Source organism: Ranitomeya variabilis, chromosome 2 (genome assembly GCF_051348905.1).
Source record: "Ranitomeya variabilis isolate aRanVar5 chromosome 2, aRanVar5.hap1, whole genome shotgun sequence".
NCBI classification, from domain to species: Eukaryota; Metazoa; Chordata; class Amphibia; order Anura; family Dendrobatidae; genus Ranitomeya; species Ranitomeya variabilis.
Window position 1 is genome coordinate 1,105,189,105 of NC_135233.1, and position 20,059 is coordinate 1,105,209,163.

The window sequence follows — 20,059 nt, forward strand, 5'->3', positions numbered from 1 at the left end:
AGCAATCGAGATCAAGAACTGAAAGTCAATAGCTTTGTTAACAAAGAATAATGGCATGTTTCTGCCCAGTTTCGAACTGGGGACCTTTCGCGTGTTAGGCGAACGTGATAACCACTACACTACAGAAACTCCATGCACAGCTCAAACTGTTCAAACATACCGAAATGAAATTGAAAAAAATGATCCAGCCAAACTCAACAGGTCTTCCTCTATGTCTGAACACAGGACAAAGTGCACTTTCCAACCAAGGAACCTTTCTTTTGTCAGGCTAGTGAAAAAGAGAAAAAACATGCAAACAAAACCATTTTGCAAAAAGCAATCGCATGCCTTTGTCCAAAAGCCAAAAAGAAAGAGAAAAAGCAAGTAGATGCCTGGTTTCGCACCTTGATCCTATCAGGTGTTACTTGAACTAGAAAAACTTATACACTGTCTAAAACACACACTCTAGACAAAAGCAAACGCATGTAGAAACAAGCAAAGGGGTCAAAATGATGCTGATTACACCAACAATAGACACTTGTGATCAAAATAAAGAGAAACCGCATGCTTCTGCCCGGGATCGAACCGGAGACCTTTGGCATGTAAATCGAACGTGATAACCACTACACTACAGAAACGGAGCGAAAAAAGTTGCTGTGGTCAAGGCAAGGAATAAAGATCAAGGATTGAAAGTCAAAACGCATTGTTTCTGCCCAGTTTCGAACTGGGGACCTTTCGCGTGTGAGGCGAACGTGATAACCACTACACTACAGAAACTAGATAAAAGACATTACTGGGCTCATGACAAGCAATCGAGATCAAGAACTGAAAGTCAATAGCTTTGTTAACAAAGAATAATGGCATGTTTCTGCCCAGTTTCGAACTGGGGACCTTTCGCGTGTTAGGCGAACGTGATAACCACTACACTACAGAAACTCCATGCACAGCTCAAACTGTTCAAACATACCGAAATGAAATTGAAAAAAATGATACAGCCAAACTCAACAGGTCTTCCTCTATGTCTGAACACAGGACAAAGTGCACTTTCCAACCAAGGAACCTTTCTTTTGTCAGGCTAGTGAAAAAGAGAAAAAACATGCAAACAAAACCATTTTGCAAAAAGCAATCGCATGCCTTTGTCCAACAGCCAAAAAGAAAGAGAAAAAGCAAGTAGATGCCTGGTTTCGCACCTTGATCCTATCAGGTGTTACTTGAACTAGAAAAACTTATACACTGTCAAAAACACACACTCTAGACAAAAGCAAACGCATGTAGAAACAAGCAAAGGGGTCAAAATGATGCTGATTACACCAACAATAGACACTTGTGATCAAAATAAAGAGAAACCGCATGCTTCTGCCCGGGATCGAACCGGAGACCTTTCGCGTGTAAAGCGAACGTGATAACCACTACACTACAGAAACGGAGCGAAAAAAGTTGCTGTGGTCAAGGCAAGGAATAAAGATCAAGGATTGAAAGTCAAAACGCATTGTTTCTGCCCAGTTTCGAACTGGGGACCGTTCGCGTGTGAGGCGAACGTGATAACCACTACACTACAGAAACTAGATAAAAGACATTACTGGGCTCATGACAAGCAATCGAGATCAAGAACTGAAAGTCAATAGCTTTGTTAACAAAGAATAATGGCATGTTTCTGCCCAGTTTCGAACTGGGGACCTTTCGCGTGTTAGGCGAACGTGATAACCACTACACTACAGAAACTCCATGCACAGCTCAAACTGTTCAAACATACCGAAATGAAATTGAAAAAAATGATACAGCCAAACTCAACAGGTCTTCCTCTATGTCTGAACACAGGACAAAGTGCACTTTCCAACCAAGGAACCTTTCTTTTGTCAGGCTAGTGAAAAAGAGAAAAAACATGCAAACAAAACCATTTTGCAAAAAGCAATCGCATGCCTTTGTCCAAAAGCCAAAAAGAAAGAGAAAAAGCAAGTAGATGCCTGGTTTCGCACCTTGATCCTATCAGGTGTTACTTGAACTAGAAAAACTTATACACTGTCAAAAACACACACTCTAGACAAAAGCAAACGCATGTAGAAACAAGCAAAGGGGTCAAAATGATGCTGATTACACCAACAATAGACACTTGTGATCAAAATAAAGAGAAACCGCATGCTTCTGCCCGGGATCGAACCGGAGACCTTTCGCGTGTAAAGCGAACGTGATAACCACTACACTACAGAAACGGAGCGAAAAAAGTTGCTGTGGTCAAGGCAAGGAATAAAGATCAAGGATTGAAAGTCAAAACGCATTGTTTCTGCCCAGTTTCGAACTGGGGACCTTTCGCGTGTGAGGCGAACGTGATAACCACTACACTACAGAAACTAGATAAAAGACATTACTGGGCTCATGACAAGCAATCGAGATCAAGAACTGAAAGTCAATAGCTTTGTTAACAAAGAATAATGGCATGTTTCTGCCCAGTTTCGAACTGGGGACCTTTCGCGTGTTAGGCGAACGTGATAACCACTACACTACAGAAACTCCATGCACAGCTCAAACTGTTCAAACATACCGAAATGAAATTGAAAAAAATGATCCAGCCAAACTCAACAGGTCTTCCTCTATGTCTGAACACAGGACAAAATGCACTTTCCAACCAAGGAACCTTTCTTTTGTCAGGCTAGTGAAAAAGAGAAAAAACATGCAAACAAAACCATTTTGCAAAAAGCAATCGCATGCCTTTGTCCAAAAGCCAAAAAGAAAGAGAAATAGCAAGTAGATGCCTGGTTTCGCACCTTGATCCTATCAGGTGTTACTTGAACTAGAAAAACTTATACACTGTCAAAAACACACACTCTTGACAAAAGCAAACGCATGTAGAAACAAGCAAAGGGGTCAAAATGATGCTGATTACACCAACAATAGACACTTGTGATCAAAATAAAGAGAAACCGCATGCTTCTGCCCGGGATCGAACCGGAGACCTTTCGCGTGTAAAGCGAACGTGATAACCACTACACTACAGAAACGGAGCGAAAAAAGTTGCTGTGGTCAAGGCAAGGAATAAAGATCAAGGATTGAAAGTCAAAACGCATTGTTTCTGCCCAGTTTCGAACTGGGGACCTCACAAGTGAAAGTGTGAGGCGAACCTGATAACCACTACACTACAGAAACTAGATAAAAGACATTACTGGGCTCATGACAAGCAATCGACATCAAGAACTGAAAGTCAATAGCTTTGTTAACAAAGAATAATGGCATGTTTCTGCCCAGTTTCGAACCGGGGACCTTTCGCGTGTTAGGCGAACGTGATAACCACTACACTACAGAAACTCCATGCACTGCTCAAACTGTTCAAACATACCGAAATGAAATTGAAAAAAATGATCCAGCCAAACTCAACAGGTCTTCCTCTATGTCTGAACACAGGACAAAGTGCACTTTCCAACCAAGGAACCTTTCTTTTGTCAGGCTAGTGAAAAAGAGAAAAAACATGCAAACAAAACCATTTTGCAAAAAGCAATCGCATGCCTTTGTCCAAAAGCCAAAAAGAAAGAGAAAAAGCAAGTAGATGCCTGGTTTCGCACCTTGATCCTATCAGGTGTTACTTGAACTAGAAAAACTTATACACTGTCAAAAACACACACTCTAGACAAAAGCAAACGCATGTAGAAACAAGCAAAGGGGTCAAAATGATGCTGATTACACCAACAATAGACACTTGTGATCAAAATAAAGAGAAACCGCATGCTTCTGCCCGGGATCGAACCGGAGACCTTTCGCGTGTAAAGCGAACGTGATAACCACTACACTACAGAAACGGAGCGAAAAAAGTTGCTGTGGTCAAGGCAAGGAATAAAGATCAAGGATTGAAAGTCAAAACGCATTGTTTCTGCCCAGTTTCGAACTGGGGACCTTTCGCGTGTGAGGCGAACGTGATAACCACTACACTACAGAAACTAGATAAAAGACATTACTGGGCTCATGACAAGCAATCGAGATCAAGAACTGAAAGTCAATAGCTTTGTTAACAAAGAATAATGGCATGTTTCTGCCCAGTTTTGAACTGGGGACCTTTCGCGTGTTAGGCGAACGTGATAACCACTACACTACAGAAACTCCATGCACAGCTCAAACTGTTCAAACATACCGAAATGAAATTGAAAAAAATGATCCAGCCAAACTCAACAGGTCTTCCTCTATGTCTGAACACAGGACAAAGTGCACTTTCCAACCAAGGAACCTTTCTTTTGTCAGGCTAGTGAAAAAGAGAAAAAACATGCAAACAAAACCATTTTGCAAAAAGCAATCGCATGCCTTTGTCCAAAAGCCAAAAAGAAAGAGAAAAAGCAAGTAGATGCCTGGTTTCGCACCTTGATCCTATCAGGTGTTACTTGAACTAGAAAAACTTATACACTGTCAAAAACACACACTCTTGACAAAAGCAAACGCATGTAGAAACAAGCAAAGGGGTCAAAATGATGCTGATTACACCAACAATAGACACTAGTGATCAAAATGAAGAGAAACCGCATGCTTCTGCCCGGGATCGAACCGGAGACCTTTCGCATGTAAAGCGAACGTGATAACCACTACACTACAGAAACGGAGCAAAAAAGGTTGCTGTGGTCAAGGCAAGGAATAAAGATCAAGGATTGAAAGTCAAAACGCATTGTTTCTGCCCAGTTTCGAACTGGGGACCTTTCGCGTGTGAGGCGAACGTGATAACCACTACACTACAGAAACTAGATAAAAGACATTACTGGGCTCATGACAAGCAATCGAGATCAAGAACTGAAAGTCAATAGCTTTGTTAACAAAGAATAATGGCATGTTTCTGCCCAGTTTCGAACTGGGGACCTTTCGCGTGTTAGGCGAACGTGATAACCACTACACTACAGAAACTCCATGCACAGCTCAAACTGTTCAAACATACCGAAATGAAATTGAAAAAAATGATCCAGCCAAACTCAACAGGTCTTCCTCTATGTCTGAACACAGGACAAAGTGCACTTTCCAACCAAGGAACCTTTCTTTTGTCAGGCTAGTGAAAAAGAGAAAAAACATGCAAACAAAACCATTTTGCAAAAAGCAATCGCATGCCTTTGTCCAAAAGCCAAAAAGAAAGAGAAAAAGCAAGTAGATGCCTGGTTTCGCACCTTGATCCTATCAGGTGTTACTTGAACTAGAAAAACTTATACACTGTCAAAAACACACACTCTAGACAAAAGCAAACGCATGTAGAAACAAGCAAAGGGGTCAAAATGATGCTGATTACACCAACAATAGACACTTGTGATCAAAATAAAGAGAAACCGCATGCTTCTGCCCGGGATCGAACCGGAGACCTTTCGCGTGTAAAGCGAACGTGATAACCACTACACTACAGAAACGGAGCGAAAAAAGTTGCTGTGGTCAAGGCAAGGAATAAAGATCAAGGATTGAAAGTCAAAACACATTGTTTCTGCCCAGTTTCGAACTGGGGACCTTTCGCGTGTGAGGCGAACGTGATAACCACTACACTACAGAAACTAGATAAAAGACATTACTGGGCTCATGACAAGCAATCGAGATCAAGAACTGAAAGTCAATAGCTTTGTTAACAAAGAATAATGGCATGTTTCTGCCCAGTTTCGAACTGGGGACCTTTCGCGTGTTAGGCGAACGTGATAACCACTACACTACAGAAACTCCATGCACAGCTCAAACTGTTCAAACATACCGAAATGAAATTGAAAAAAATGATACAGCCAAACTCAACAGGTCTTCCTCTATGTCTGAACACAGGACAAAGTGCACTTTCCAACCAAGGAACCTTTCTTTTGTCAGGCTAGTGAAAAAGAGAAAAAACATGCAAACAAAACCATTTTGCAAAAAGCAATCGCATGCCTTTGTCCAAAAGCCAAAAAGAAAGAGAAAAAGCAAGTAGATGCCTGGTTTCGCACCTTGATCCTATCAGGTGTTACTTGAACTAGAAAAACTTATACACTGTCAAAAACACACACTCTAGACAAAAGCAAACGCATGTAGAAACAAGCAAAGGGGTCAAAATGATGCTGATTACACCAACAATAGACACTTGTGATCAAAATAAAGAGAAACCGCATGCTTCTGCCCGGGATCGAACCGGAGACATTTCGCGTGTAAAGCGAACGTGATAACCACTACACTACAGAAACGGAGCGAAAAAAGTTGCTGTGGTCAAGGCAAGGAATAAAGATCAAGGATTGAAAGTCAAAACGCATTGTTTCTGCCCAGTTTCGAACTGGGGACCTTTCGCGTGTGAGGCGAACGTGATAACCACTACACTACAGAAACTAGATAAAAGACATTACTGGGCTCATGACAAGCAATCGAGATCAAGAACTGAAAGTCAATAGCTTTGTTAACAAAGAATAATGGCATGTTTCTGCCCAGTTTCGAACTGGGGACCTTTCGCGTGTTAGGCGAACGTGATAACCACTACACTACAGAAACTCCATGCACAGCTCAAACTGTTCAAACATACCGAAATGAAATTGAAAAAAATGATCCAGCCAAACTCAACAGGTCTTCCTCTATGTCTGAACACAGGACAAAATGCACTTTCCAACCAAGGAACCTTTCTTTTGTCAGGCTAGTGAAAAAGAGAAAAAACATGCAAACAAAACCATTTTGCAAAAAGCAATCGCATGCCTTTGTCCAAAAGCCAAAAAGAAAGAGAAATAGCAAGTAGATGCCTGGTTTCGCACCTTGATCCTATCAGGTGTTACTTGAACTAGAAAAACTTATACACTGTCAAAAACACACACTCTTGACAAAAGCAAACGCATGTAGAAACAAGCAAAGGGGTCAAAATGATGCTGATTACACCAACAATAGACACTTGTGATCAAAATAAAGAGAAACCGCATGCTTCTGCCCGGGATCGAACCGGAGACCTTTCGCGTGTAAAGCGAACGTGATAACCACTACACTACAGAAACGGAGCGAAAAAAGTTGCTGTGGTCAAGGCAAGGAATAAAGATCAAGGATTGAAAGTCAAAACGCATTGTTTCTGCCCAGTTTCGAACTGGGGACCTCACAAGTGAAAGTGTGAGGCGAACCTGATAACCACTACACTACAGAAACTAGATAAAAGACATTACTGGGCTCATGACAAGCAATCGACATCAAGAACTGAAAGTCAATAGCTTTGTTAACAAAGAATAATGGCATGTTTCTGCCCAGTTTCGAACCGGGGACCTTTCGCGTGTTAGGCGAACGTGATAACCACTACACTACAGAAACTCCATGCACTGCTCAAACTGTTCAAACATACCGAAATGAAATTGAAAAAAATGATCCAGCCAAACTCAACAGGTCTTCCTCTATGTCTGAACACAGGACAAAGTGCACTTTCCAACCAAGGAACCTTTCTTTTGTCAGGCTAGTGAAAAAGAGAAAAAACATGCAAACAAAACCATTTTGCAAAAAGCAATCGCATGCCTTTGTCCAAAAGCCAAAAAGAAAGAGAAAAAGCAAGTAGATGCCTGGTTTCGCACCTTGATCCTATCAGGTGTTACTTGAACTAGAAAAACTTATACACTGTCAAAAACACACACTCTAGACAAAAGCAAACGCATGTAGAAACAAGCAAAGGGGTCAAAATGATGCTGATTACACCAACAATAGACACTTGTGATCAAAATAAAGAGAAACCGCATGCTTCTGCCCGGGATCGAACCGGAGACCTTTCGCGTGTAAAGCGAACGTGATAACCACTACACTACAGAAACGGAGCGAAAAAAGTTGCTGTGGTCAAGGCAAGGAATAAAGATCAAGGATTGAAAGTCAAAACGCATTGTTTCTGCCCAGTTTCGAACTGGGGACCTTTCGCGTGTGAGGCGAACGTGATAACCACTACACTACAGAAACTAGATAAAAGACATTACTGGGCTCATGACAAGCAATCGAGATCAAGAACTGAAAGTCAATAGCTTTGTTAACAAAGAATAATGGCATGTTTCTGCCCAGTTTTGAACTGGGGACCTTTCGCGTGTTAGGCGAACGTGATAACCACTACACTACAGAAACTCCATGCACAGCTCAAACTGTTCAAACATACCGAAATGAAATTGAAAAAAATGATCCAGCCAAACTCAACAGGTCTTCCTCTATGTCTGAACACAGGACAAAGTGCACTTTCCAACCAAGGAACCTTTCTTTTGTCAGGCTAGTGAAAAAGAGAAAAAACATGCAAACAAAACCATTTTGCAAAAAGCAATCGCATGCCTTTGTCCAAAAGCCAAAAAGAAAGAGAAAAAGCAAGTAGATGCCTGGTTTCGCACCTTGATCCTATCAGGTGTTACTTGAACTAGAAAAACTTATACACTGTCAAAAACACACACTCTTGACAAAAGCAAACGCATGTAGAAACAAGCAAAGGGGTCAAAATGATGCTGATTACACCAACAATAGACACTAGTGATCAAAATGAAGAGAAACCGCATGCTTCTGCCCGGGATCGAACCGGAGACCTTTCGCATGTAAAGCGAACGTGATAACCACTACACTACAGAAACGGAGCAAAAAAGGTTGCTGTGGTCAAGGCAAGGAATAAAGATCAAGGATTGAAAGTCAAAACGCATTGTTTCTGCCCAGTTTCGAACTGGGGACCTTTCGCGTGTGAGGCGAACGTGATAACCACTACACTACAGAAACTAGATAAAAGACATTACTGGGCTCATGACAAGCAATCGAGATCAAGAACTGAAAGTCAATAGCTTTGTTAACAAAGAATAATGGCATGTTTCTGCCCAGTTTCGAACTGGGGACCTTTCGCGTGTTAGGCGAACGTGATAACCACTACACTACAGAAACTCCATGCACAGCTCAAACTGTTCAAACATACCGAAATGAAATTGAAAAAAATGATCCAGCCAAACTCAACAGGTCTTCCTCTATGTCTGAACACAGGACAAAGTGCACTTTCCAACCAAGGAACCTTTCTTTTGTCAGGCTAGTGAAAAAGAGAAAAAACATGCAAACAAAACCATTTTGCAAAAAGCAATCGCATGCCTTTGTCCAAAAGCCAAAAAGAAAGAGAAAAAGCAAGTAGATGCCTGGTTTCGCACCTTGATCCTATCAGGTGTTACTTGAACTAGAAAAACTTATACACTGTCAAAAACACACACTCTAGACAAAAGCAAACGCATGTAGAAACAAGCAAAGGGGTCAAAATGATGCTGATTACACCAACAATAGACACTTGTGATCAAAATAAAGAGAAACCGCATGCTTCTGCCCGGGATCGAACCGGAGACCTTTCGCGTGTAAAGCGAACGTGATAACCACTACACTACAGAAACGGAGCGAAAAAAGTTGCTGTGGTCAAGGCAAGGAATAAAGATCAAGGATTGAAAGTCAAAACACATTGTTTCTGCCCAGTTTCGAACTGGGGACCTTTCGCGTGTGAGGCGAACGTGATAACCACTACACTACAGAAACTAGATAAAAGACATTACTGGGCTCATGACAAGCAATCGAGATCAAGAACTGAAAGTCAATAGCTTTGTTAACAAAGAATAATGGCATGTTTCTGCCCAGTTTCGAACTGGGGACCTTTCGCGTGTTAGGCGAACGTGATAACCACTACACTACAGAAACTCCATGCACAGCTCAAACTGTTCAAACATACCGAAATGAAATTGAAAAAAATGATACAGCCAAACTCAACAGGTCTTCCTCTATGTCTGAACACAGGACAAAGTGCACTTTCCAACCAAGGAACCTTTCTTTTGTCAGGCTAGTGAAAAAGAGAAAAAACATGCAAACAAAACCATTTTGCAAAAAGCAATCGCATGCCTTTGTCCAAAAGCCAAAAAGAAAGAGAAAAAGCAAGTAGATGCCTGGTTTCGCACCTTGATCCTATCAGGTGTTACTTGAACTAGAAAAACTTATACACTGTCAAAAACACACACTCTAGACAAAAGCAAACGCATGTAGAAACAAGCAAAGGGGTCAAAATGATGCTGATTACACCAACAATAGACACTTGTGATCAAAATAAAGAGAAACCGCATGCTTCTGCCCGGGATCGAACCGGAGACATTTCGCGTGTAAAGCAAACGTGATAACCACTACACTACAGAAACGAAGCTAAAAAAGTTGCTGTGGTCAAGGCAAGGAATAAAGATCAAGGATTGAAAGTCAAAACGCATTGTTTCTGCCCAGTTTCGAACTGGGGACCTTTCGCGTGTGAGGCGAACATGATAACCACTACACTACAGAAACTAGATAAAAGACATTACTGGGCTCATGACAAGCAATCGAGATCAAGAACTGAAAGTCAATAGCTTTGTTAACAAAGAATAATGGCATGTTTCTGCCCAGTTTTGAACTGGGGACCTTTCGCGTGTTAGGCGAACGTGATAACCACTACACTACAGAAACTCCATGCACAGCTCAAACTGTTCAAACATACCGAAATGAAATTGAAAAAAATGATCCAGCCAAACTCAACAGGTCTTCCTCTATGTCTGAACACAGGACAAAGTGCACTTTCCAACCAAGGAACCTTTCTTTTGTCAGGCTAGTGAAAAAGAGAAAAAACATGCAAACAAAACCATTTTGCAAAAAGCAATCGCATGCCTTTGTCCAAAAGCCAAAAAGAAAGAGAAAAAGCAAGTAGATGCCTGGTTTCGCACCTTGATCCTATCAGGTGTTACTTGAACTAGAAAAACTTATACACTGTCAAAAACACACACTCTAGACAAAAGCAAACGCATGTAGAAACAAGCAAAGGGGTCAAAATGATGCTGATTACACCAACAATAGACACTTGTGATCAAAATAAAGAGAAACCGCATGCTTCTGCCCGGGATCGAACCGGAGACCTTTCGCGTGTAAAGCGAACGTGATAACCACTACACTACAGAAACGGAGCGAAAAAAGTTGCTGTGGTCAAGGCAAGGAATAAAGATCAAGGATTGAAAGTCAAAACACATTGTTTCTGCCCAGTTTCGAACTGGGGACCTTTCGCGTGTGAGGCGAACGTGATAACCACTACACTACAGAAACTAGATAAAAGACATTACTGGGCTCATGACAAGCAATCGAGATCAAGAACTGAAAGTCAATAGCTTTGTTAACAAAGAATAATGGCATGTTTCTGCCCAGTTTCGAACTGGGGACCTTTCGCGTGTTAGGCGAACGTGATAACCACTACACTACAGAAACTCCATGCACAGCTCCAACTGTTCAAACATACCGAAATGAAATTGAAAAAAATGATCCAGCCAAACTCAACAGGTCTTCCTCTATGTCTGAACACAGGACAAAGTGCACTTTCCAACCAAGGAACCTTTCTTTTGTCAGGCTAGTGAAAAAGAGAAAAAACATGCAAACAAAACCATTTTGCAAAAAGCAATCGCATGCCTTTGTCCAAAAGCCAAAAAGAAAGAGAAAAAGCAAGTAGATGCCTGGTTTCGCACCTTGATCCTATCAGGTGTTACTTGAACTAGAAAAACTTATACACTGTCAAAAACACACACTCTAGACAAAAGCAAACGCATGTAGAAACAAGCAAAGGGGTCAAAATGATGCTGATTACACCAACAATAGACACTTGTGATCAAAATAAAGAGAAACCGCATGCTTCTGCCCGGGATCGAACCGGAGACCTTTCGCGTGTAAAGCGAACGTGATAACCACTACACTACAGAAACGGAGCGAAAAAAGTTGCTGTGGTCAAGGCAAGGAATAAAGATCAAGGATTGAAAGTCAAAACACATTGTTTCTGCCCAGTTTCGAACTGGGGACCTTTCGCGTGTGAGGCGAACGTGATAACCACTACACTACAGAAACTAGATAAAAGACATTACTGGGCTCATGACAAGCAATCGAGATCAAGAACTGAAAGTCAATAGCTTTGTTAACAAAGAATAATGGCATGTTTCTGCCCAGTTTCGAACCGGGGACCTTTCGCGTGTTAGGCGAACGTGATAACCACTACACTACAGAAACTCCATGCACAGCTCAAACTGTTCAAACATACCGAAATGAAATTGAAAAAAATGATCCAGCCAAACTCAACAGGTCTTCCTCTATGTCTGAACACAGGACAAAGTGCACTTTCCAACCAAGGAACCTTTCTTTTGTCAGGCTAGTGAAAAAGAGAAAAAACATGCAAACAAAACCATTTTGCAAAAAGCAATCGCATGCCTTTGTCCAAAAGCCAAAAAGAAAGAGAAAAAGCAAGTAGATGCCTGGTTTCGCACCTTGATCCTATCAGGTGTTACTTGAACTAGAAAAACTTATACACTGTCAAAAACACACACTCTAGACAAAAGCAAACGCATGTAGAAACAAGCAAAGGGGTCAAAATGATGCTGATTACACCAACAATAGACACTTGTGATCAAAATAAAGAGAAACCGCATGCTTCTGCCCGGGATCGAACCGGAGACCTTTCGCATGTAAAGCGAACGTGATAACCACTACACTACAGAAACGGAGCGAAAAAAGTTGCTGTGGTCAAGGCAAGGAATAAAGATCAAGGATTGAAAGTCAAAACGCATTGTTTCTGCCCAGTTTCGAACTGGGGACCTTTCGCGTGTGAGGCGAACGTGATAACCACTACACTACAGAAACTAGATAAAAGACATTACTGGGCTCATGACAAGCAATCGAGATCAAGAACTGAAAGTCAATAGCTTTGTTAACAAAGAATAATGGCATGTTTCTGCCCAGTTTCGAACTGGGGACCTTTCGCGTGTTAGGCGAACGTGATAACCACTACACTACAGAAACTCCATGCACAGCTCAAACTGTTCAAACATACCGAAATGAAATTGAAAAAAATGATACAGCCAAACTCAACAGGTCTTCCTCTATGTCTGAACACAGGACAAAGTGCACTTTCCAACCAAGGAACCTTTCTTTTGTCAGGCTAGTGAAAAAGAGAAAAAACATGCAAACAAAACCATTTTGCAAAAAGCAATCGCATGCCTTTGTCCAAAAGCCAAAAAGAAAGAGAAAAAGCAAGTAGATGCCTGGTTTCGCACCTTGATCCTATCAGGTGTTACTTGAACTAGAAAAACTTATACACTGTCAAAAACACACACTCTAGACAAAAGCAAATGCATGTAGAAACAAGCAAAGGGGTCAAAATGATGCTGATTACACCAACAATAGACACTTGTGATCAAAATAAAGAGAAACCGCATGCTTCTGCCCGGGATCGAACCGGAGACCTTTCGCGTGTAAAGCGAACGTGATAACCACTACACTACAGAAACGGAGCAAAAAAAGTTGCTGTGGTCAAGGCAAGGAATAAAGATCAAGGATTGAAAGTCAAAACGCATTGTTTCTGCCCAGTTTCGAACTGGGGACCTTTCGCGTGTGAGGCGAACGTGATAACCACTACACTACAGAAACTAGATAAAAGACATTGCTGGGCTCATGACAAGCAATCGAGATCAAGAACTGAAAGTCAATAGCTTTGTTAACAAAGAATAATGGCATGTTTCTGCCCAGTTTCGAACTGGGGACCTTTCGCGTGTTAGGCGAACGTGATAACCACTACACTACAGAAACTCCATGCACAGCTCAAACTGTTCAAACATACCGAAATGAAATTGAAAAAAATGATCCAGCCAAACTCAACAGGTCTTCCTCTATGTCTGAACACAGGACAAAGTGCACTTTCCAACCAAGGAACCTTTCTTTTGTCAGGCTAGTGAAAAAGAGAAAAAACATGCAAACAAAACCATTTTGCAAAAAGCAATCGCATGCCTTTGTCCAAAAGCCAAAAAGAAAGAGAAAAAGCAAGTAGATGCCTGGTTTCGCACCTTGATCCTATCAGGTGTTACTTGAACTAGAAAAACTTATACACTGTCAAAAACACACACTCTAGACAAAAGCAAACGCATGTAGAAACAAGCAAAGGGGTCAAAATGATGCTGATTACACCAACAATAGACACTTGTGATCAAAATAAAGAGAAACCGCATGCTTCTGCCCGGGATCGAACCGGAGACCTTTCGCGTGTAAAGCGAACGTGATAACCACTACACTACAGAAACGGAGCGAAAAAAGTTGCTGTGGTCAAGGCAAGGAATAAAGATCAAGGATTGAAAGTCAAAACACATTGTTTCTGCCCAGTTTCGAACTGAGGACCTTTCGTGTGTGAGGCGAACGTGATAACCACTACACTACAGAAACTAGATAAAAGACATTACTGGGCTCATGGCAAGCAATCGAGATCAAGAACTGAAAGTCAATAGCTTTGTTAACAAAGAATAATGGCATGTTTCTGCCCAGTTTCGAACTGGGGACCTTTCGCGTGTTAGGCGAACGTGATAACCACTACACTACAGAAACTCCATGCACAGCTCAAACTGTTCAAACACACCGAAATGAAATTGAAAAAAATGATCCAGCCAAACTCAACAGGTCTTCCTCTATGTCTGAACACAGGACAAAGTGCACTTTCCAACCAAGGAACCTTTCTTTTGTCAGGCTAGTGAAAAAGAGAAAAAACATGCAAACAAAACCATTTTGCAAAAAGCAATCGCATGCCTTTGTCCAAAAGCCAAAAAGAAAGAGAAAAAGCAAGTAGATGCCTGGTTTCGCACCTTGATCCTATCAGGTGTTACTTGAACTAGAAAAACTTATACACTGTCAAAAACACACACTCTAGACAAAAGCAAACGCATGTAGAAACAAGCAAAGGGGTCAAAATGATGCTGATTACACCAACAATAGACACTTGTGATCAAAATAAAGAGAAACCGCATGCTTCTGCCCGGGATCGAACCGGAGACCTTTCGCGTGTAAAGCGAACGTGATAACCACTACACTACAGAAACGGAGCGAAAAAAGTTGCTGTGGTCAAGGCAAGGAATAAAGATCAAGGATTGAAAGTCAAAACACATTGTTTCTGCCCAGTTTCGAACTGGGGACCTTTCGCGTGTGAGGCGAACGTGATAACCACTACACTACAGAAACTAGATAAAAGACATTACTGGGCTCATGACAAGCAATCGAGATCAAGAACTGAAAGTCAATAGCTTTGTTAACAAAGAATAATGGCATGTTTCTGCCCAGTTTCGAACTGGGGACCTTTCGCGTGTTAGGCGAACGTGATAACCACTACACTACAGAAACTCCATGCACAGCTCAAACTGTTCAAACATACCGAAATGAAATTGAAAAAAATGATCCAGCCAAACTCAACAGGTCTTCCTCTATGTCTGAACACAGGACAAAGTGCACTTTCCAACCAAGGAACCTTTCTTTTGTCAGGCTAGTGAAAAAGAGAAAAAACATGCAAACAAAACCATTTTGCAAAAAGCAATCGCATGCCTTTGTCCAAAAGCCAAAAAGAAAGAGAAAAAGCAAGTAGATGCCTGGTTTCGCACCTTGATCCTATCAGGTGTTACTTGAACTAGAAAAACTTATACACTGTCAAAAACACACACTCTAGACAAAAGCAAACGCATGTAGAAACAAGCAAAGGGGTCAAAATGATGCTGATTACACCAACAATAGACACTTGTGATCAAAATAAAGAGAAACCGCATGCTTCTGCCCGGGATCGAACCGGAGACCTTTCGCGTGTAAAGCGAACGTGATAACCACTACACTACAGAAACGGAGCGAAAAAAGTTGCTGTGGTCAAGGCAAGGAATAAAGATCAAGGATTGAAAGTCAAAACACATTGTTTCTGCCCAGTTTCGAACTGGGGACCTTTCGCGTGTGAGGCGAACGTGATAACCACTACACTACAGAAACTAGATAAAAGACATTACTGGGCTCATGACAAGCAATCGAGATCAAGAACTGAAAGTCAATAGCTTTGTTAACAAAGAATAATGGCATGTTTCTGCCCAGTTTTGAACTGGGGACCTTTCGCGTGTTAGGCGAACGTGATAACCACTACACTACAGAAACTCCATGCACAGCTCAAACTGTTCAAACATACCGAAATGAAATTGAAAAAAATGATCCAGCCAAACTCAACAGGTCTTCCTCTATGTCTGAACACAGGACAAAGTGCACTTTCCAACCAAGGAACCTTTCTTTTGTCAGGCTAGTGAAAAAGAGAAAAAACATGCAAACAAAACCATTTTGCAAAAAGCAATCGCATGCCTTTGTCCAAAAGCCAAAAAGAAAGAGAAAAAGCAAGTAGATGCCTGGTTTCGCACCTTGATCCTATCAGGTGTTACTTGAACTAGAAAAACTTATACACTGTCAAAAACACACACTCTAGACAAAAGCAAACGCATGTAGAAACAAGCAAAGGGGTCAAAATGATGCTGATTACACCAACAATAGACACTTGTGATCAAAATAAAGAGAAACCGCATGCTTCTGCCCGGGATCGAACCGGAGACCTTTCGCATGTAAAGCGAACGTGATAACCACTACACTACAGAAACGGAGCGAAAAAAGTTGCTGTGGTCAAGGCAAGGAATAAAGATCAAGGATTGAAAGTCAAAACGCATTGTTTCTGCCCAGTTTCCAACTGGGGACCTTTCGCGTGTGAGGCGAACGTGATAACCACTACACTACAGAAACTAGATAAAAGACATTACTGGGCTCATGACAAGCAATCGAGATCAAGAACTGAAAGTCAATAGCTTTGTTAACAAAGAATAATGGCATGTTTCTGCCCAGTTTCGAACTGGGGACCTTTCGCGTGTTAGGCGAACGTGATAACCACTACACTACAGAAACTCCATGCACAGCTCAAACTGTTCAAACATACCGAAATGAAATTGAAAAAAATGATCCAGCCAAACTCAACAGGTCTTCCTCTATGTCTGAACACAGGACAAAGTGCACTTTCCAACCAAGGAACCTTTCTTTTGTCAGGCTAGTGAAAAAGAGAAAAAACATGCAAACAAAACCATTTTGCAAAAAGCAATCGCATGCCTTTGTCCAAAAGCCAAAAAGAAAGAGAAAAAGCAAGTAGATGCCTGGTTTCGCACCTTGATCCTATCAGGTGTTACTTGAACTAGAAAAACTTATACACTGTCAAAAACACACACTCTAGACAAAAGCAAACGCATGTAGAAACAAGCAAAGGGGTCAAAATGATGCTGATTACACCAACAATAGACACTTGTGATCAAAATAAAGAGAAACCGCATGCTTCTGCCCGGGATCGAACCGGAGACCTTTCGCGTGTAAAGCGAACGTGATAACCACTACACTACAGAAACGGAGCAAAAAAAGTTGCTGTGGTCAAGGCAAGGAATAAAGATCAAGGATTGAAAGTCAAAACGCATTGTTTCTGCCCAGTTTCGAACTGGGGACCTTTCGCGTGTGAGGCGAACGTGATAACCACTACACTACAGAAACTAGATAAAAGACATTACTGGGCTCATGACAAGCAATCGAGATCAAGAACTGAAAGTCAATAGCTTTGTTAACAAAGAATAATGGCATGTTTCTGCCCAGTTTCGAACTGGGGACCTTTCGCGTGTTAGGCGAACGTGATAACCACTACACTACAGAAACTCCATGCACAGCTCAAACTGTTCAAACATACCGAAATGAAATTAAAAAAATGATCCAGCCAAACTCAACAGGTCTTCCTCTATGTCTGAACACAGGACAAAGTGCACTTTCCAACCAAGGAACCTTTCTTTTGTCAGGCTAGTGAAAAAGAGAAAAAACATGCAAACAAAACCATTTTGCAAAAAGCAATCGCATGCCTTTGTCCAAAAGCCAAAAAGAAAGAGAAAAAGCAAGTAGATGCCTGGTTTCGCACCTTGATCCTATCAGGTGTTACTTGAACTAGAAAAACTTATACACTGTCAAAAACACACACTCTAGACAAAAGCAAACGCATGTAGAAACAAGCAAAGGGGTCAAAATGATGCTGATTACACCAACAATAGACACTTGTGATCAAAATAAAGAGAAACCGCATGCTTCTGCCCGGGATCGAACCGGAGACCTTTCGCGTGTAAAGCGAACGTGATAACCACTACACTACAGAAACGGAGCGAAAAAAGTTGCTGTGGTCAAGGCAAGGAATAAAGATCAAGGATTGAAAGTCAAAACACATTGTTTCTGCCCAGTTTCGAACTGAGGACCTTTCGTGTGTGAGGCGAACGTGATAACCACTACACTACAGAAACTAGATAAAAGACATTACTGGGCTCATGGCAAGCAATCGAGATCAAGAACTGAAAGTCAATAGCTTTGTTAACAAAGAATAATGGCATGTTTCTGCCCAGTTTCGAACTGGGGACCTTTCGCGTGTTAGGCGAACGTGATAACCACTACACTACAGAAACTCCATGCACAGCTCAAACTGTTCAAACATACCGAAATGAAATTGAAAAAAATGATCCAGCCAAACTCAACAGGTCTTCCTCTATGTCTGAACACAGGACAAAGTGCACTTTCCAACCAAGGAACCTTTCTTTTGTCAGGCTAGTGAAAAAGAGAAAAAACATGCAAACAAAACCATTTTGCAAAAAGCAATCGCATGCCTTTGTCCAAAAGCCAAAAAGAAAGAGAAAAAGCAAGTAGATGCCTGGTTTCGCACCTTGATCCTATCAGGTGTTACTTGAACTAGAAAAACTTATACACTGTCAAAAACACACACTCTAGACAAAAGCAAACGCATGTAGAAACAAGCAAAGGGGTCAAAATGATGCTGATTACACCAACAATAGACACTTGTGATCAAAATAAAGAGAAACCGCATGCTTCTGCCCGGGATCGAACCGGAGACCTTTCGCGTGTAAAGCGAACGTGATAACCACTACACTACAGAAACGGAGCGAAAAAAGTTGCTGTGGTCAAGGCAAGGAATAAAGATCAAGGATTGAAAGTCAAAACGCATTGTTTCTGCCCAGTTTCGAACTGGGGACCTTTCGCGTGTGAGGCGAACGTGATAACCACTACACTACAGAAACTGGATAAAAGACATTACTGGGCTCATGACAAGCAATCGAGATCAAGAACTGAAAGTCAATAGCTTTGTTAACAAAGAATAATGGCATGTTTCTGCCCAGTTTCGAACTGGGGACCTTTCGCGTGTTAGGCGAACGTGTTAACCACTACACTACAGAAACTCCATGCACAGCTCAAACTGTTCAAACATACCGAAATGAAATTGAAAAAAATGATCCAGCCAAACTCAACAGGTCTTCCTCTATGTCTGAACACAGGACAAAGTGCACTTTCCAAGCAAGGAACCTTTCTTTTGTCAGGCTAGTGAAAAAGAGAAAAAACATGCAAACAAAACCATTTTGCAAAAAGCAATGGCATGCCTTTGTCCAAAAGCCAAAAAGAAAGAGAAAAAGCAAGTAGATGCCTGGTTTCGCACCTTGATCCTATCAGGTGTTACTTGAACTAGAAAAACTTATACACTGTCAAAAACACACACTCTAGACAAAAGCAAACGCATGTAGAAACAAGCAAAGGGGTCAAAATGATGCTGATTACACCAACAATAGACACTTGTGATCAAAATAAAGAGAAACCGCATGCTTCTGCCCGGGATCGAACCGGAGACCTTTCGCGTGTAAAGCGAACGTGATAACCACTACACTACAGAAACGGAGCGAAAAAAGTTGCTGTGGTCAAGGCAAGGAATAAAGATCAAGGATTGAAAGTCAAAACACATTGTTTCTGCCCAGTTTCGAACTGAGGACCTTTCGTGTGTGAGGCGAACGTGATAACCACTACACTACAGAAACTAGATAAAAGACATTACTGGGCTCATGGCAAGCAATCGAGATCAAGAACTGAAAGTCAATAGCTTTGTTAACAAAGAATAATGGCATGTTTCTGCCCAGTTTCGAACTGGGGACCTTTCGCGTGTTAGGCGAACGTGATAACCACTACACTACAGAAACTCCATGCACAGCTCAAACTGTTCAAACATACCGAAATGAAATTGAAAAAAATGATCCAGCCAAACTCAACAGGTCTTCCTCTATGTCTGAACACAGGACAAAGTGCACTTTCCAACCAAGGAACCTTTCTTTTGTCAGGCTAGTGAAAAAGAGAAAAAACATGCAAACAAAACCATTTTGCAAAAAGCAATCGCATGCCTTTGTCCAAAAGCCAAAAAGAAAGAGAAAAAGCAAGTAGATGCCTGGTTTCGCACCTTGATCCTATCAGG

General features: G+C 41.4%; 58 non-coding genes across 58 annotated transcripts; all 58 read right to left on the reverse strand.

Moving 5' to 3' along the window:
* Positions 1-56: 56 nt before the first annotated feature.
* On the reverse strand, positions 57-129 carry TRNAV-AAC (transfer RNA valine (anticodon AAC)). Its single transcript has one exon. It is a non-coding gene; the product is annotated as a tRNA-Val (tRNA).
* A 554-nt stretch (positions 130-683) lies between these two features.
* On the reverse strand, positions 684-756 carry TRNAV-CAC (transfer RNA valine (anticodon CAC)). Its single transcript has one exon. It is a non-coding gene; the product is annotated as a tRNA-Val (tRNA).
* Positions 757-842: 86 nt separating this feature from the next.
* TRNAV-AAC (transfer RNA valine (anticodon AAC)) lies at positions 843-915 on the reverse strand. Its single transcript has one exon. It is a non-coding gene; the product is annotated as a tRNA-Val (tRNA).
* Positions 916-1,330: 415 nt separating this feature from the next.
* Positions 1,331-1,403, reverse strand: TRNAV-UAC (transfer RNA valine (anticodon UAC)). The gene has a single exon. It is a non-coding gene; the product is annotated as a tRNA-Val (tRNA).
* Positions 1,404-1,628: 225 nt separating this feature from the next.
* TRNAV-AAC (transfer RNA valine (anticodon AAC)) lies at positions 1,629-1,701 on the reverse strand. The gene has a single exon. It is a non-coding gene; the product is annotated as a tRNA-Val (tRNA).
* A 415-nt stretch (positions 1,702-2,116) lies between these two features.
* Positions 2,117-2,189, reverse strand: TRNAV-UAC (transfer RNA valine (anticodon UAC)). Its single transcript has one exon. It is a non-coding gene; the product is annotated as a tRNA-Val (tRNA).
* Positions 2,190-2,255: 66 nt separating this feature from the next.
* Positions 2,256-2,328, reverse strand: TRNAV-CAC (transfer RNA valine (anticodon CAC)). Its single transcript has one exon. It is a non-coding gene; the product is annotated as a tRNA-Val (tRNA).
* Positions 2,329-2,414: 86 nt separating this feature from the next.
* TRNAV-AAC (transfer RNA valine (anticodon AAC)) lies at positions 2,415-2,487 on the reverse strand. Its single transcript has one exon. It is a non-coding gene; the product is annotated as a tRNA-Val (tRNA).
* A 415-nt stretch (positions 2,488-2,902) lies between these two features.
* Positions 2,903-2,975, reverse strand: TRNAV-UAC (transfer RNA valine (anticodon UAC)). Its single transcript has one exon. It is a non-coding gene; the product is annotated as a tRNA-Val (tRNA).
* Positions 2,976-3,694: 719 nt separating this feature from the next.
* TRNAV-UAC (transfer RNA valine (anticodon UAC)) lies at positions 3,695-3,767 on the reverse strand. Its single transcript has one exon. It is a non-coding gene; the product is annotated as a tRNA-Val (tRNA).
* Positions 3,768-3,833: 66 nt separating this feature from the next.
* On the reverse strand, positions 3,834-3,906 carry TRNAV-CAC (transfer RNA valine (anticodon CAC)). Its single transcript has one exon. It is a non-coding gene; the product is annotated as a tRNA-Val (tRNA).
* A 574-nt stretch (positions 3,907-4,480) lies between these two features.
* Positions 4,481-4,553, reverse strand: TRNAV-UAC (transfer RNA valine (anticodon UAC)). Its single transcript has one exon. It is a non-coding gene; the product is annotated as a tRNA-Val (tRNA).
* A 66-nt stretch (positions 4,554-4,619) lies between these two features.
* On the reverse strand, positions 4,620-4,692 carry TRNAV-CAC (transfer RNA valine (anticodon CAC)). Its single transcript has one exon. It is a non-coding gene; the product is annotated as a tRNA-Val (tRNA).
* An 86-nt stretch (positions 4,693-4,778) lies between these two features.
* On the reverse strand, positions 4,779-4,851 carry TRNAV-AAC (transfer RNA valine (anticodon AAC)). The gene has a single exon. It is a non-coding gene; the product is annotated as a tRNA-Val (tRNA).
* A 415-nt stretch (positions 4,852-5,266) lies between these two features.
* On the reverse strand, positions 5,267-5,339 carry TRNAV-UAC (transfer RNA valine (anticodon UAC)). Its single transcript has one exon. It is a non-coding gene; the product is annotated as a tRNA-Val (tRNA).
* Positions 5,340-5,405: 66 nt separating this feature from the next.
* TRNAV-CAC (transfer RNA valine (anticodon CAC)) lies at positions 5,406-5,478 on the reverse strand. The gene has a single exon. It is a non-coding gene; the product is annotated as a tRNA-Val (tRNA).
* Positions 5,479-5,564: 86 nt separating this feature from the next.
* On the reverse strand, positions 5,565-5,637 carry TRNAV-AAC (transfer RNA valine (anticodon AAC)). Its single transcript has one exon. It is a non-coding gene; the product is annotated as a tRNA-Val (tRNA).
* A 415-nt stretch (positions 5,638-6,052) lies between these two features.
* TRNAV-UAC (transfer RNA valine (anticodon UAC)) lies at positions 6,053-6,125 on the reverse strand. The gene has a single exon. It is a non-coding gene; the product is annotated as a tRNA-Val (tRNA).
* A 66-nt stretch (positions 6,126-6,191) lies between these two features.
* TRNAV-CAC (transfer RNA valine (anticodon CAC)) lies at positions 6,192-6,264 on the reverse strand. Its single transcript has one exon. It is a non-coding gene; the product is annotated as a tRNA-Val (tRNA).
* Positions 6,265-6,350: 86 nt separating this feature from the next.
* On the reverse strand, positions 6,351-6,423 carry TRNAV-AAC (transfer RNA valine (anticodon AAC)). The gene has a single exon. It is a non-coding gene; the product is annotated as a tRNA-Val (tRNA).
* Positions 6,424-6,838: 415 nt separating this feature from the next.
* TRNAV-UAC (transfer RNA valine (anticodon UAC)) lies at positions 6,839-6,911 on the reverse strand. Its single transcript has one exon. It is a non-coding gene; the product is annotated as a tRNA-Val (tRNA).
* A 719-nt stretch (positions 6,912-7,630) lies between these two features.
* Positions 7,631-7,703, reverse strand: TRNAV-UAC (transfer RNA valine (anticodon UAC)). Its single transcript has one exon. It is a non-coding gene; the product is annotated as a tRNA-Val (tRNA).
* Positions 7,704-7,769: 66 nt separating this feature from the next.
* On the reverse strand, positions 7,770-7,842 carry TRNAV-CAC (transfer RNA valine (anticodon CAC)). Its single transcript has one exon. It is a non-coding gene; the product is annotated as a tRNA-Val (tRNA).
* A 574-nt stretch (positions 7,843-8,416) lies between these two features.
* TRNAV-UAC (transfer RNA valine (anticodon UAC)) lies at positions 8,417-8,489 on the reverse strand. Its single transcript has one exon. It is a non-coding gene; the product is annotated as a tRNA-Val (tRNA).
* Positions 8,490-8,555: 66 nt separating this feature from the next.
* On the reverse strand, positions 8,556-8,628 carry TRNAV-CAC (transfer RNA valine (anticodon CAC)). Its single transcript has one exon. It is a non-coding gene; the product is annotated as a tRNA-Val (tRNA).
* Positions 8,629-8,714: 86 nt separating this feature from the next.
* On the reverse strand, positions 8,715-8,787 carry TRNAV-AAC (transfer RNA valine (anticodon AAC)). Its single transcript has one exon. It is a non-coding gene; the product is annotated as a tRNA-Val (tRNA).
* Positions 8,788-9,202: 415 nt separating this feature from the next.
* On the reverse strand, positions 9,203-9,275 carry TRNAV-UAC (transfer RNA valine (anticodon UAC)). The gene has a single exon. It is a non-coding gene; the product is annotated as a tRNA-Val (tRNA).
* Positions 9,276-9,341: 66 nt separating this feature from the next.
* TRNAV-CAC (transfer RNA valine (anticodon CAC)) lies at positions 9,342-9,414 on the reverse strand. The gene has a single exon. It is a non-coding gene; the product is annotated as a tRNA-Val (tRNA).
* An 86-nt stretch (positions 9,415-9,500) lies between these two features.
* TRNAV-AAC (transfer RNA valine (anticodon AAC)) lies at positions 9,501-9,573 on the reverse strand. The gene has a single exon. It is a non-coding gene; the product is annotated as a tRNA-Val (tRNA).
* A 1,201-nt stretch (positions 9,574-10,774) lies between these two features.
* On the reverse strand, positions 10,775-10,847 carry TRNAV-UAC (transfer RNA valine (anticodon UAC)). Its single transcript has one exon. It is a non-coding gene; the product is annotated as a tRNA-Val (tRNA).
* A 66-nt stretch (positions 10,848-10,913) lies between these two features.
* Positions 10,914-10,986, reverse strand: TRNAV-CAC (transfer RNA valine (anticodon CAC)). Its single transcript has one exon. It is a non-coding gene; the product is annotated as a tRNA-Val (tRNA).
* Positions 10,987-11,072: 86 nt separating this feature from the next.
* Positions 11,073-11,145, reverse strand: TRNAV-AAC (transfer RNA valine (anticodon AAC)). The gene has a single exon. It is a non-coding gene; the product is annotated as a tRNA-Val (tRNA).
* A 415-nt stretch (positions 11,146-11,560) lies between these two features.
* On the reverse strand, positions 11,561-11,633 carry TRNAV-UAC (transfer RNA valine (anticodon UAC)). Its single transcript has one exon. It is a non-coding gene; the product is annotated as a tRNA-Val (tRNA).
* Positions 11,634-11,699: 66 nt separating this feature from the next.
* Positions 11,700-11,772, reverse strand: TRNAV-CAC (transfer RNA valine (anticodon CAC)). Its single transcript has one exon. It is a non-coding gene; the product is annotated as a tRNA-Val (tRNA).
* A 574-nt stretch (positions 11,773-12,346) lies between these two features.
* Positions 12,347-12,419, reverse strand: TRNAV-UAC (transfer RNA valine (anticodon UAC)). The gene has a single exon. It is a non-coding gene; the product is annotated as a tRNA-Val (tRNA).
* Positions 12,420-12,485: 66 nt separating this feature from the next.
* TRNAV-CAC (transfer RNA valine (anticodon CAC)) lies at positions 12,486-12,558 on the reverse strand. The gene has a single exon. It is a non-coding gene; the product is annotated as a tRNA-Val (tRNA).
* An 86-nt stretch (positions 12,559-12,644) lies between these two features.
* TRNAV-AAC (transfer RNA valine (anticodon AAC)) lies at positions 12,645-12,717 on the reverse strand. The gene has a single exon. It is a non-coding gene; the product is annotated as a tRNA-Val (tRNA).
* Positions 12,718-13,132: 415 nt separating this feature from the next.
* On the reverse strand, positions 13,133-13,205 carry TRNAV-UAC (transfer RNA valine (anticodon UAC)). The gene has a single exon. It is a non-coding gene; the product is annotated as a tRNA-Val (tRNA).
* Positions 13,206-13,271: 66 nt separating this feature from the next.
* Positions 13,272-13,344, reverse strand: TRNAV-CAC (transfer RNA valine (anticodon CAC)). The gene has a single exon. It is a non-coding gene; the product is annotated as a tRNA-Val (tRNA).
* Positions 13,345-13,430: 86 nt separating this feature from the next.
* On the reverse strand, positions 13,431-13,503 carry TRNAV-AAC (transfer RNA valine (anticodon AAC)). Its single transcript has one exon. It is a non-coding gene; the product is annotated as a tRNA-Val (tRNA).
* A 415-nt stretch (positions 13,504-13,918) lies between these two features.
* Positions 13,919-13,991, reverse strand: TRNAV-UAC (transfer RNA valine (anticodon UAC)). The gene has a single exon. It is a non-coding gene; the product is annotated as a tRNA-Val (tRNA).
* A 225-nt stretch (positions 13,992-14,216) lies between these two features.
* TRNAV-AAC (transfer RNA valine (anticodon AAC)) lies at positions 14,217-14,289 on the reverse strand. Its single transcript has one exon. It is a non-coding gene; the product is annotated as a tRNA-Val (tRNA).
* Positions 14,290-14,704: 415 nt separating this feature from the next.
* On the reverse strand, positions 14,705-14,777 carry TRNAV-UAC (transfer RNA valine (anticodon UAC)). Its single transcript has one exon. It is a non-coding gene; the product is annotated as a tRNA-Val (tRNA).
* Positions 14,778-14,843: 66 nt separating this feature from the next.
* On the reverse strand, positions 14,844-14,916 carry TRNAV-CAC (transfer RNA valine (anticodon CAC)). Its single transcript has one exon. It is a non-coding gene; the product is annotated as a tRNA-Val (tRNA).
* Positions 14,917-15,002: 86 nt separating this feature from the next.
* On the reverse strand, positions 15,003-15,075 carry TRNAV-AAC (transfer RNA valine (anticodon AAC)). Its single transcript has one exon. It is a non-coding gene; the product is annotated as a tRNA-Val (tRNA).
* Positions 15,076-15,490: 415 nt separating this feature from the next.
* Positions 15,491-15,563, reverse strand: TRNAV-UAC (transfer RNA valine (anticodon UAC)). Its single transcript has one exon. It is a non-coding gene; the product is annotated as a tRNA-Val (tRNA).
* A 66-nt stretch (positions 15,564-15,629) lies between these two features.
* On the reverse strand, positions 15,630-15,702 carry TRNAV-CAC (transfer RNA valine (anticodon CAC)). The gene has a single exon. It is a non-coding gene; the product is annotated as a tRNA-Val (tRNA).
* A 574-nt stretch (positions 15,703-16,276) lies between these two features.
* On the reverse strand, positions 16,277-16,349 carry TRNAV-UAC (transfer RNA valine (anticodon UAC)). The gene has a single exon. It is a non-coding gene; the product is annotated as a tRNA-Val (tRNA).
* Positions 16,350-16,574: 225 nt separating this feature from the next.
* Positions 16,575-16,647, reverse strand: TRNAV-AAC (transfer RNA valine (anticodon AAC)). Its single transcript has one exon. It is a non-coding gene; the product is annotated as a tRNA-Val (tRNA).
* Positions 16,648-17,062: 415 nt separating this feature from the next.
* TRNAV-UAC (transfer RNA valine (anticodon UAC)) lies at positions 17,063-17,135 on the reverse strand. Its single transcript has one exon. It is a non-coding gene; the product is annotated as a tRNA-Val (tRNA).
* Positions 17,136-17,201: 66 nt separating this feature from the next.
* Positions 17,202-17,274, reverse strand: TRNAV-CAC (transfer RNA valine (anticodon CAC)). Its single transcript has one exon. It is a non-coding gene; the product is annotated as a tRNA-Val (tRNA).
* An 86-nt stretch (positions 17,275-17,360) lies between these two features.
* On the reverse strand, positions 17,361-17,433 carry TRNAV-AAC (transfer RNA valine (anticodon AAC)). Its single transcript has one exon. It is a non-coding gene; the product is annotated as a tRNA-Val (tRNA).
* Positions 17,434-17,847: 414 nt separating this feature from the next.
* On the reverse strand, positions 17,848-17,920 carry TRNAV-UAC (transfer RNA valine (anticodon UAC)). The gene has a single exon. It is a non-coding gene; the product is annotated as a tRNA-Val (tRNA).
* Positions 17,921-18,145: 225 nt separating this feature from the next.
* On the reverse strand, positions 18,146-18,218 carry TRNAV-AAC (transfer RNA valine (anticodon AAC)). The gene has a single exon. It is a non-coding gene; the product is annotated as a tRNA-Val (tRNA).
* Positions 18,219-18,633: 415 nt separating this feature from the next.
* TRNAV-UAC (transfer RNA valine (anticodon UAC)) lies at positions 18,634-18,706 on the reverse strand. The gene has a single exon. It is a non-coding gene; the product is annotated as a tRNA-Val (tRNA).
* Positions 18,707-18,772: 66 nt separating this feature from the next.
* On the reverse strand, positions 18,773-18,845 carry TRNAV-CAC (transfer RNA valine (anticodon CAC)). Its single transcript has one exon. It is a non-coding gene; the product is annotated as a tRNA-Val (tRNA).
* A 574-nt stretch (positions 18,846-19,419) lies between these two features.
* Positions 19,420-19,492, reverse strand: TRNAV-UAC (transfer RNA valine (anticodon UAC)). The gene has a single exon. It is a non-coding gene; the product is annotated as a tRNA-Val (tRNA).
* A 225-nt stretch (positions 19,493-19,717) lies between these two features.
* Positions 19,718-19,790, reverse strand: TRNAV-AAC (transfer RNA valine (anticodon AAC)). Its single transcript has one exon. It is a non-coding gene; the product is annotated as a tRNA-Val (tRNA).
* Between the last annotated feature and the right edge of the window lie 269 nt (positions 19,791-20,059).